Here is an 8,901-nt window from a genome sequence, read left to right as displayed (position 1 = left end):
AGCACTCACACTGCGTCCTCTCTCTCTTACTCCTCCAAAGGAGGAGGAGAACGATCATCAGTGGCAATTGGCAGTTGTGGAAACAACACCTAAAGCCAGCTTCATGCTCAGGAGAGAACACTGCACCTCCTCCTCATGGTTTTGGGTACTCTACATGTTCAGAGAAACTTCTGTAGTAACAAACTATAGAAATGATCCCTCAAAGTATAGTCTTAATTGTACACTTTAAAGTGATGCAGTCTACTGTACCTAAATTATACCTCAGTAACATTCATGTAATAATCTACTGTATTTCTCCATACTAGCAGTGAGCATTTAGAAACTGAAATTAAAAAAAAAAAAAAGGAAATGAAATTCAATAGACAGAATAGAGATGCAAGTCCACCACAATTAAATGCATAAGAACACATATAACAACGATCCCTGAAAACTATTGCTGAGATAAATTAAAGGAGATCTAAATAATTGGAAAAATATATATTACAGTCAGGGATTAGAAGACTCAATATTGTTGGAATATCAAATTAGCATTATTCTGATTCATACTGGAGAAGGCATTTTGGGGCAAATTTACAAGCTAATTCTCAAATGTCTATGGAAATCAGAGTACCTAGAATAGCCAAGTTGACCTTGAAGAATTAAAATGGAGAAGTTTACTAAATTTCAAAGCTCACTATAAAGGCATTCGTTATGGTATAAGTAAACACAATGTAAATATATCAATGTGAGAAGGTAGAGAGTAAAACATTTCCTGATACACATATACATTTATAAATTTTAATTTTATTGTTTTCAATTATTTTCTTTTTAAGTAATCTACACCCAACATGGGGCTTGAACTCACAACTCTGAGATCAAAGGTCACATGCCCCACCTATTGAGTCCTCCAGGTGCCCCTCAATTATTTGATTTTTAAAATAAAGCCACCAGTATGCTTCAGCAGAATACGAAGGACTTTCCGTAAAAGTAAGTGGAATGGATGAACATCTATTAAAAAATAAGTTAATATTAAAACCCACTTTGTACCATATATTGATGTTAGTTGGAGATGTGAAAGCAAAAGTATTTTTATTAAGCACCATGTCTCACATTAATAGCTAGTGGTCAGAACAATATGCTATTAGCTTGTTGTGCAGATATTTTTCCCATGAAAAAGTTTAATCCAGGAGGTTTGGGGCAGGAATGAGGTCTAGGCAAAGAAAGCACCTATATGGAAAGATATGAGTGAATGGAAAATGTGGGAAGGGGGCTTGGGGTAGGAGGGGGCTCTACCTGACACCTGGCCCCAGCACCTACAGCAAGGGGACCTTGGGCCAGTTACAGACCCTCTCTGTGACTTGGTTTCTTCATCTGCAAACCAGGAAAATGTAATACTTCCTTGACAAGTTGATTTTGAAGACTAGAAGTCCTAATATATATGAAATCATCACTCTCAAGAACTGTAAGGGACATCCATGATAGCAGAGAGTCTCCAAACTGACTAAACACCTAAGTGCAGTAAGTAGATTCCAGGCCCCATCTAAGCCCACTGAATCAGAATTGCTAGAAACCAGGACTATGAACTGGTATTTGTACTAACTCTTCCAGGCTATTCTTATAATGATCAATTTATGAGTAGGAAACACTGAGTTGTATACCTTTTATCTAAAGCAGAGAAGTAGGAATAGCAGAGCAAGGATATTTTCAACCCAGTCTCTAAGGCAGAGGAGAAACTGCGGAGGACTCTCGCATTGAAGGGGACCTGGCCCATCTGACCCCATCTTAACTTCCTTTAGTTTACTGCAGAGACACAAACCCTGGAAGACATATGCCTCAGGCACCTGACAGTCCACCTTGAAAGCTGTCAGAGCTCTAATTTCGAATTCAATTTTCCTTTGAAAGGAAGTGAAATTTACCTGGTTTTGCCCATTGATGGGACCAGTCTTCTCCAAGTTTCTTGCCTTACAAAAATAAATCCTCTTTGTCATATTGCTATTAATTCAAACTTCAACAGAGATGTTCAAGGAAGAAAGTTTTATAAATAATGTAGCCACTAATAAGAAACCAGAAAGTTCTAACAAAACCAAAAGACAACCGACAGAATGGGAGAAGATACTTGCAAATGACATATCAGATAAACGGTTAGTGTCCAAACTGTATAAAGAACTTATCAATCTCAACACCCAAAGAACAAATAATCCAATCAAGAAATGGGCAGAAGACATGAGCAGACATTTCCAAAGACATCCAAATGGCCAACAGACACATGAAAAAGTTTTCAACATCGCTCGGCATCAAGGAAATACAAATCAAAACCACAATGAGATACCACCTCACACTGGTCAGAATGGCGAAAATTAACAAAGCAGGAAACGACAGATATTGGCAACGATGCAGAGAAAGGGGAACCCTCCTACAATGTTGGTGGGAATACAAGCTGGTGCAGTTAGTCTGAAAAATAGTATGGAGGTTCCTCAAAAAGTTGAACATAGAGCTACCTAAGACCCAGCAACTGAACTACTTACTGGGTATTTACCCCAAACATACAAATGTAGTGATCCAAAGGGGCACTTGCACCCCAATGTTGGTAGCAGCAGTGCCCACAATAGTCAAACTATGGAAGGAGCTCAGATGTCCATCAACAGATGAATGGATAAAGAAGATGTAGTGTGTGTATATATATATATATATATATATATATATATATATATATATGTATGTATTTATATATATATACATATATATATATGATGGAATATTACACAGTCATCAAAAAACGGAATCTTGCAATTTGCAACGACATGGATGGAACTAGAGGATATTATGCTAAGCGTAATAGGTCAATCAGAAAAGAAAATTCTCATATCATCTCACTGATACGCAGAATTTAAGAAACAAAACAGAGGATCATAGGGGAAGAGAGGAAAACATAAAAAAGACGAAACCAGAGAGGGAGACAAATCATAAGAGACTCTTAATCTAAGAAACAAACTGAGGGGAACACCTGGGTAGCTCAGTCGTTAAGCGTCTGCCTTCAGCTCAGGTCATGATCCCAGGGTCCAGGGATCGAGCCCTGCATCGGGCTCCCTGATCAGTGGGGAGCCTGCTTCTCCCTCTCCCACTCCCCCTGCTTGTGTTCCCTCTATCGCTGTGTCTCTCTCTGTCAAATAAATAAATAAAATCTTTAAAAAATATAAAATAAAATAAAATAAAATTGTCTTAAAATTTTAAAAAATATGTATTTCCAGTAGAGTTAACATATGGTGTTCCATGAGTTTCAGGTTTATAACATGGTGATTGAACATTTCCATACATTGCCCAGTGCTCATTACCACAAGTGCAATTCTTAATCCCCATCACCTCACCCATCCCCAGACACCACCTCCCCTCTTATAGTCTTCTAGGATCCAAACCAGGATGATGGAATATCATCATTTTGCTCCACAGAATCAATTGACGGATGGGCCTTGAACATAAGGGGACCTGAGGTGCTTCCTGATGGAAGAGCACACAGCACTTGAGAGGAAGTCTTGCCAACATGTCAAGCCTGAAACTGATCGGTTTCTACATCTGCCAGGTCCAACACAGCAGTCGTTAGAATCAAGGGGCTACTGAATATTTGGAATGCGGTTAGTAGGACCTCTTTCCTTAGAAGTGCATTTTAATTATCTTTCATTTACAGCTCACTGAAATGTAAACTTAAAACCTGAAGAAATATAGACTATTTTTCTATTAATCACATTTTTATTACTCTGGCGGAATTCTGTTTCCCTTAATGTGAAGCATTAAGCGGCAAGATGCAAGATTATTTTTGATTGTTGTGCACTTACACTTTTTACTTTTCAATGTTCCTGCCAGAAAATCTTAAATTCCATGTGTGGCTTGCATTTCTTTGTAATAACACTGTTCTCCATGAACAGTGGAGATTCCAGCATGAACTAAGAGGAAGTATGATGGACTGTGTTAATGTATATCTGGCTATAACGCATTCTGTGGGAATGCTCCAGAACAAACACCTCAGTATTTTCAAAAATGAGTAACCAAAAAGGAGAGAACAAGAGCTGGAGAGGGAGAAGCAGAGAGTGAGAGCCAGAGGGAGGGGGAGGGAAGGAGGGAGGACTAAGGAAAGGGAGAAACTGAGGAGAAATCTACACATTGCTAGGAGGCTTGAAGACAGGTCCTCCTGATCAGAGTGTGTGCATTTTATTTGGATCCTGATACAGAGAAAACAACTTAAATACAGCAATGGGAAGTTTGAACACTACGTATTTTATGATATTACATATTTTAAATTAATTTATGAATATTTAAAGGTTATGATGATAATACTTTGAAAAAGAGTTCTCATTTAGGGAAACACACATAAAACTGCAAATGAAATATGATGTCTGGGATTTGCTTTAAATAATATAGGAAAAAGTAAGTGGGTGGGATTATATTCACACAAGTTCAGCCCTAAGTTGATAACTGTTGAACCTGGTGATGAGGACGGGAATGATGTGTTCTACGATTCTGTCTACTTGTGTGTGTTACTGACATTCTGCATCTAGAAAAGAGTGATAAGGAGTACAAGTCCACTGAGGATAATGGCAACTGAATCTCTCAAAACATGACTTTAAAGGGTCAGGGTTTAACCTCGAGAGTCAGTAACACTGCTCATAACCCTGTCCCCGAACAGCCAGGGGCCAGAGACAACTGTGGACTCCAGATGGTTAGTACTTAGCCGGGTCTGGGAGCCAGAGACAGCAGGGGGGTCAGCACAGACCAGGCACTTAGAAGAGAGGACTTCTGGGAGGATTCTCAGCAGGGAATACAGGTGAATGATGGCAGAAAGAGAGTGGGAAGAGCTCAGAGGGTGCCTGAGGCCTGCTGACTCCAGCTTCGGCTACTTGGATCAGAAGGAAGGGGCTGCACGGTGTGGAGGACAGAGGTGGCACTCAGGGGAGGGGCAGACCTGGATGAAGGTAGCGTCCTTTGGAGGCTTGTGCTAAAGAGAATGAAGCCACTGGTAGAAATGAAAAGACCTACTGGAAGAAAACAGGATTCCAGGAGCGGAAGACAAACCTCCACTATCCCCAGACCTTTACATCTCTTAGAATAATTACACCAAAGAGAGGGATCCAGACCTCAGAAATCCACTAAGCTACTCAGAGCACTCATCCGTTCCTACGTGGAATTTTGTTTCTCATTCCAGCAAACCCAGGTGTGTTAAAGTGAAAATGCAGAGCAGACCGGTGTCCCAAGGTGACAGAAGAAAACAAAACAAGGAGAAATAGAGAGTCAAACATTTCAGCTCAGTAAAGATCCCCCCTGAAATCAATCACAAAACATAGGAAAACTGTAAAATCACATCCCGACCTGAATGAAATGTACGAACAAGCATTTGTAGACATGAAAAGGTAAAAGTTCATTTAACAAACACACGACTCCAAAGAGAAGTGGGCAATAAACAAGAAATGGGAAACTAGAATTGGCAAGACTAGGAAAAAACTGAACAAAAATTCTCTGGAAAAGAGGCTGATCAACAAGATTCATAAGGGCAACATGGGTGCGAAATTATAGTGGACATTGAATACAGAAAAGAAAGCAGCCAAGAGAATAGAAATGAACAAAAGATACTGAGACAGGGTCGCAGAGAAAGTCCTGGATGCTTGCGGGAGACGGAACCAGAGGAGCCAACGCTAAGACCTATCTTCATAGAACTAATAGATTTCAAAGAAAAAGAAGAAAACTCCTCTGAAGCTACAGACTTGCCCCCCAGCAACCACCAAAATGACCACTTTATATCCAATGGATATCCCAAACAAACATACAAAGCAAGGCAATATATATTTTTTTCTTTTGAAATTTTTAATTTAAATTCCATTTAATTACCATTTACTGTATTATTAGTTGCAGAGGTAGAATTCAGTGATTCAGGGCACCTGGGTGGCTCAGTCAGTTAAGCGTCTGCCTTGGGCTCAGGTCATCTTGGGATCAAGTCCCATATCCGGCTCCCTGCTCAGCAAGGAGTCTGCTTCTCCATCTCCTTCTACCCCTCTCTCCTGCTTGTGTTCTCACTCTCTCATGCTCTCTTTCTCAAATAAATAAATAAAATAATTTACAGAAGAATTCCATGATATGTCAGTTGCATATAACACCCAGGGTTCATTACATCAAATGCCCTCCTTAATGCCCATCACCCAGTTTACGCCATTCCCCTACCCACCTCCCCTCCAGCAACCCTCAGTTTGTATTCTATAGTTGAGTCTCTTATGTTTGTCTCCCTCTTTGTTTTCCTCTTATTTTTCCTTCCCTTTCCTTATATTCTTCTGTTTTGTTTCTTAAATTCCATCTATGAGTGAAATCATATGGTATTTTGTCTTTTTCTGGCTGACTTATTTCACTTAGTACAATACCCTCTAGTTCCATCCATGTTGTTGCAAATGGCAAGATTTCATTTTTTTGGTGGCTGAGTAGTATTCCATCGTATGTATAGATGCCACATCTTCTTTATCCATTCATCTGTCGATGGACATCTGGACTCTTTCCATAGTTTGTTGTGGACATTGTTCTTATAAACATTGGGGTGCAGGTGCCCCTGCAAAACACTATGTTTGTATCCTTTGGATAAATACCTTTATTTTTTCTAAATAAATAAATTGTGGCTTAATACGTAGCTGTATTTTTAACTTTCTAATTTTTAAAAATATTTTATTTATTTACTTGCCAGAGAGAAAGCACGAGTGCCCAAGCAGGGGGAGCGGCAGGCAGAAGGCGCAGCAGGCTTCCCGCTGAGCAGGGAGCCTGATGGGGGGCTTGACCCCGGGACCCAGGGATCATGACCTGTGCCAAAAGCAGATGCTTAACTGACTGAGCCACCCAGGCATTCCTATTTTTAACTGTTGGAGGAAACTTCAAAGTGTTTTCCAGAGTGGCTGCCCCAGTTTGCATTCCCACCGACAGTGTGAGAGGGTTCCCCTTTCTCCCTATTCTTGCCAACATCTGTTGTTTCCTGAGTTGGTAATTTTAGCCATTCTGACTGGTGTGAGTTGGTATCTCACTGTGGTTTGGATTTGTATTTCCCTGAGAAAGCACTCTATTTTTAAAGCTCAGTAAAATCCCATTGTGCAAGTACTTTCTACTCAGGTAGGATGTCCATGTATGCAGGCAGTAGAAAAAGAGTATTCAATATGGAACCCTCAGGGAGTCCTGAATCCATCACTAGCTGTCCTTTGAAGGTGAAATCCATCCAACGAGAGATGACTGGGGAAATTTCGACTTTCGAACAGCTGAGCAGTGTTGAATCGACTTAACTGTACATCTAAAACAAGAATCTGGGAGTGGAGCAGGTGGGGAAAATAGGATGTAAATGGCATCTGTTTCACTGTGTGGAAACAAGAGTATAAGAAGAGGCAGGTTAAGACAGAAGGAAAGAGAAAATAGAATAATGTCAACAGTTTGAGGTTAAGAGATCACTTAAAACTTAGAGACTGAATGTGAAAAGTTTCACAAGCTAAGAAGGAACCAAACATGTCCAAAACCTTTTGGCTCATTCGGTTAAGCATCTGCTTTTGGCCCAGGTCATGATCCCTGGGTCCCAGGGTCAAGCCCCCCATCAATCAGAAGGAAAGAGAAAATAGAATAATGCCAACAGTTTGAGGTTAAGAGATCACTTAAAAATGAGAGACTGAATGTGAAAAGTTTCACAAGCTAAGAAGGAACCAAACGTGTCCAAAACCTTTTGGTGCAATGCTCAGCCCTGCCTATACACCCTTCCTAAACCCCAAACTCACATATAGACACACACAGGTGCACACACAGAAAAGAAAACCCATGCCACAGAGAGACAAACACAGCCAAAATTTCTTTTCTGTATGGTATGTTTAGCCTAAAAGAGATGGAGACTCAGCATTAAATATGACGAGGAGAACCAAGAATATTTGCAGTACTGGGTATCCAGATCCACCAAATGGCCATGATAGTAACAGATTAGAGCATCAAATGTAAAAAATCAATAGTCCACGTGATTGTCAAAACAAAACCTTTAATGATAATGAACAGGGAGGGAATGTTCTTTTCCACATCACATTGCCAGCAGATACATGTTGTGTGGGAATGATAAAGTCGGAATTCTTCCAATACACAAACACACAAAGGGTTATGACACACTGTCGGGATCCTTAAAAGATGGCAACATTTTAGAGAAAGACTGTGGAGAAGAGGATCTGCATACATTCTCAGAGTACCACTTACCAAATCACTAATTTTAGAAAGAAACTCGTGTGTCTTGCTATGAACAGATGGCAAAGGCCCTTCCCCAGCAAAATACCCAGTGTTGCTACCACCAGAATGGTGATGGGCAAACTGGACACGCGTGGTCTCCGGGTGGGCTGAGCTGGGACACACACAGCGGTAACTACGGAGTGTCCTGGCCAAAGGGTTAGGCTGAATTTAATCAGGAGGAAATGATCAGACGACTTCAGGATGTAGGCCATTCAGCTGGACATCTGGCCTGTCCCCTACAAACAAGGGAATGTCACCACCACCGAGACAGCAACCCAAAGGTGAGGAGATGTTTTGGGTTGGAAAGGACTAAAGAAATACAGTCACACGTTCTTTTTAGTCCTTTGAAACCCCAAATACCTCTTCTCCTTTTTGTTGTCTCTTATTTGTGGTGACACTGACTGTTTGAAGACACAGGCCATTCATCCTGTTCAATGTTCTACATCCTGAAGTTGTCTGATCACTACCTCGTGCTCAAATTCAGGCTAAAGCTCTCCAGCAGGAACACTGCGTAGTTAATGCTGTGTGCTCCTAGCAGAGCCCATCTGGTGGCCCAGAATGTCCAGTATGACATGTGGTCTTTTTCCATGATGCTCCTGACTCCGGTTCTCTGCAGGATGGCATTGAGAACAGCAAGACTTACGGTCTCTCAAAACT

At 40.7% G+C, this 8,901-nt stretch overlaps 1 non-coding gene across 1 annotated transcript; it reads right to left on the bottom strand.

Annotated features, from left to right (window-relative positions):
* Positions 1-214, bottom strand: LOC123842568 (small nucleolar RNA U3). Its single transcript, XR_006790439.2, has one exon. It is a non-coding gene; the product is annotated as a small nucleolar RNA U3 (small nucleolar RNA).
* Positions 215-8,901: the final 8,687 nt, after the last annotated feature.

This window comes from Mirounga angustirostris, unplaced genomic scaffold (assembly GCF_029215605.1).
Source record: "Mirounga angustirostris isolate CCGP_5_RB_7025 unplaced genomic scaffold, mMirAng1.0.hap1 SCAF_4, whole genome shotgun sequence".
NCBI classification, from domain to species: domain Eukaryota; kingdom Metazoa; phylum Chordata; class Mammalia; order Carnivora; family Phocidae; genus Mirounga; species Mirounga angustirostris.
The sequence above is the reverse complement of the archived record's forward strand: the minus strand, read 5'-3'. Positions and strand labels throughout refer to the sequence as shown.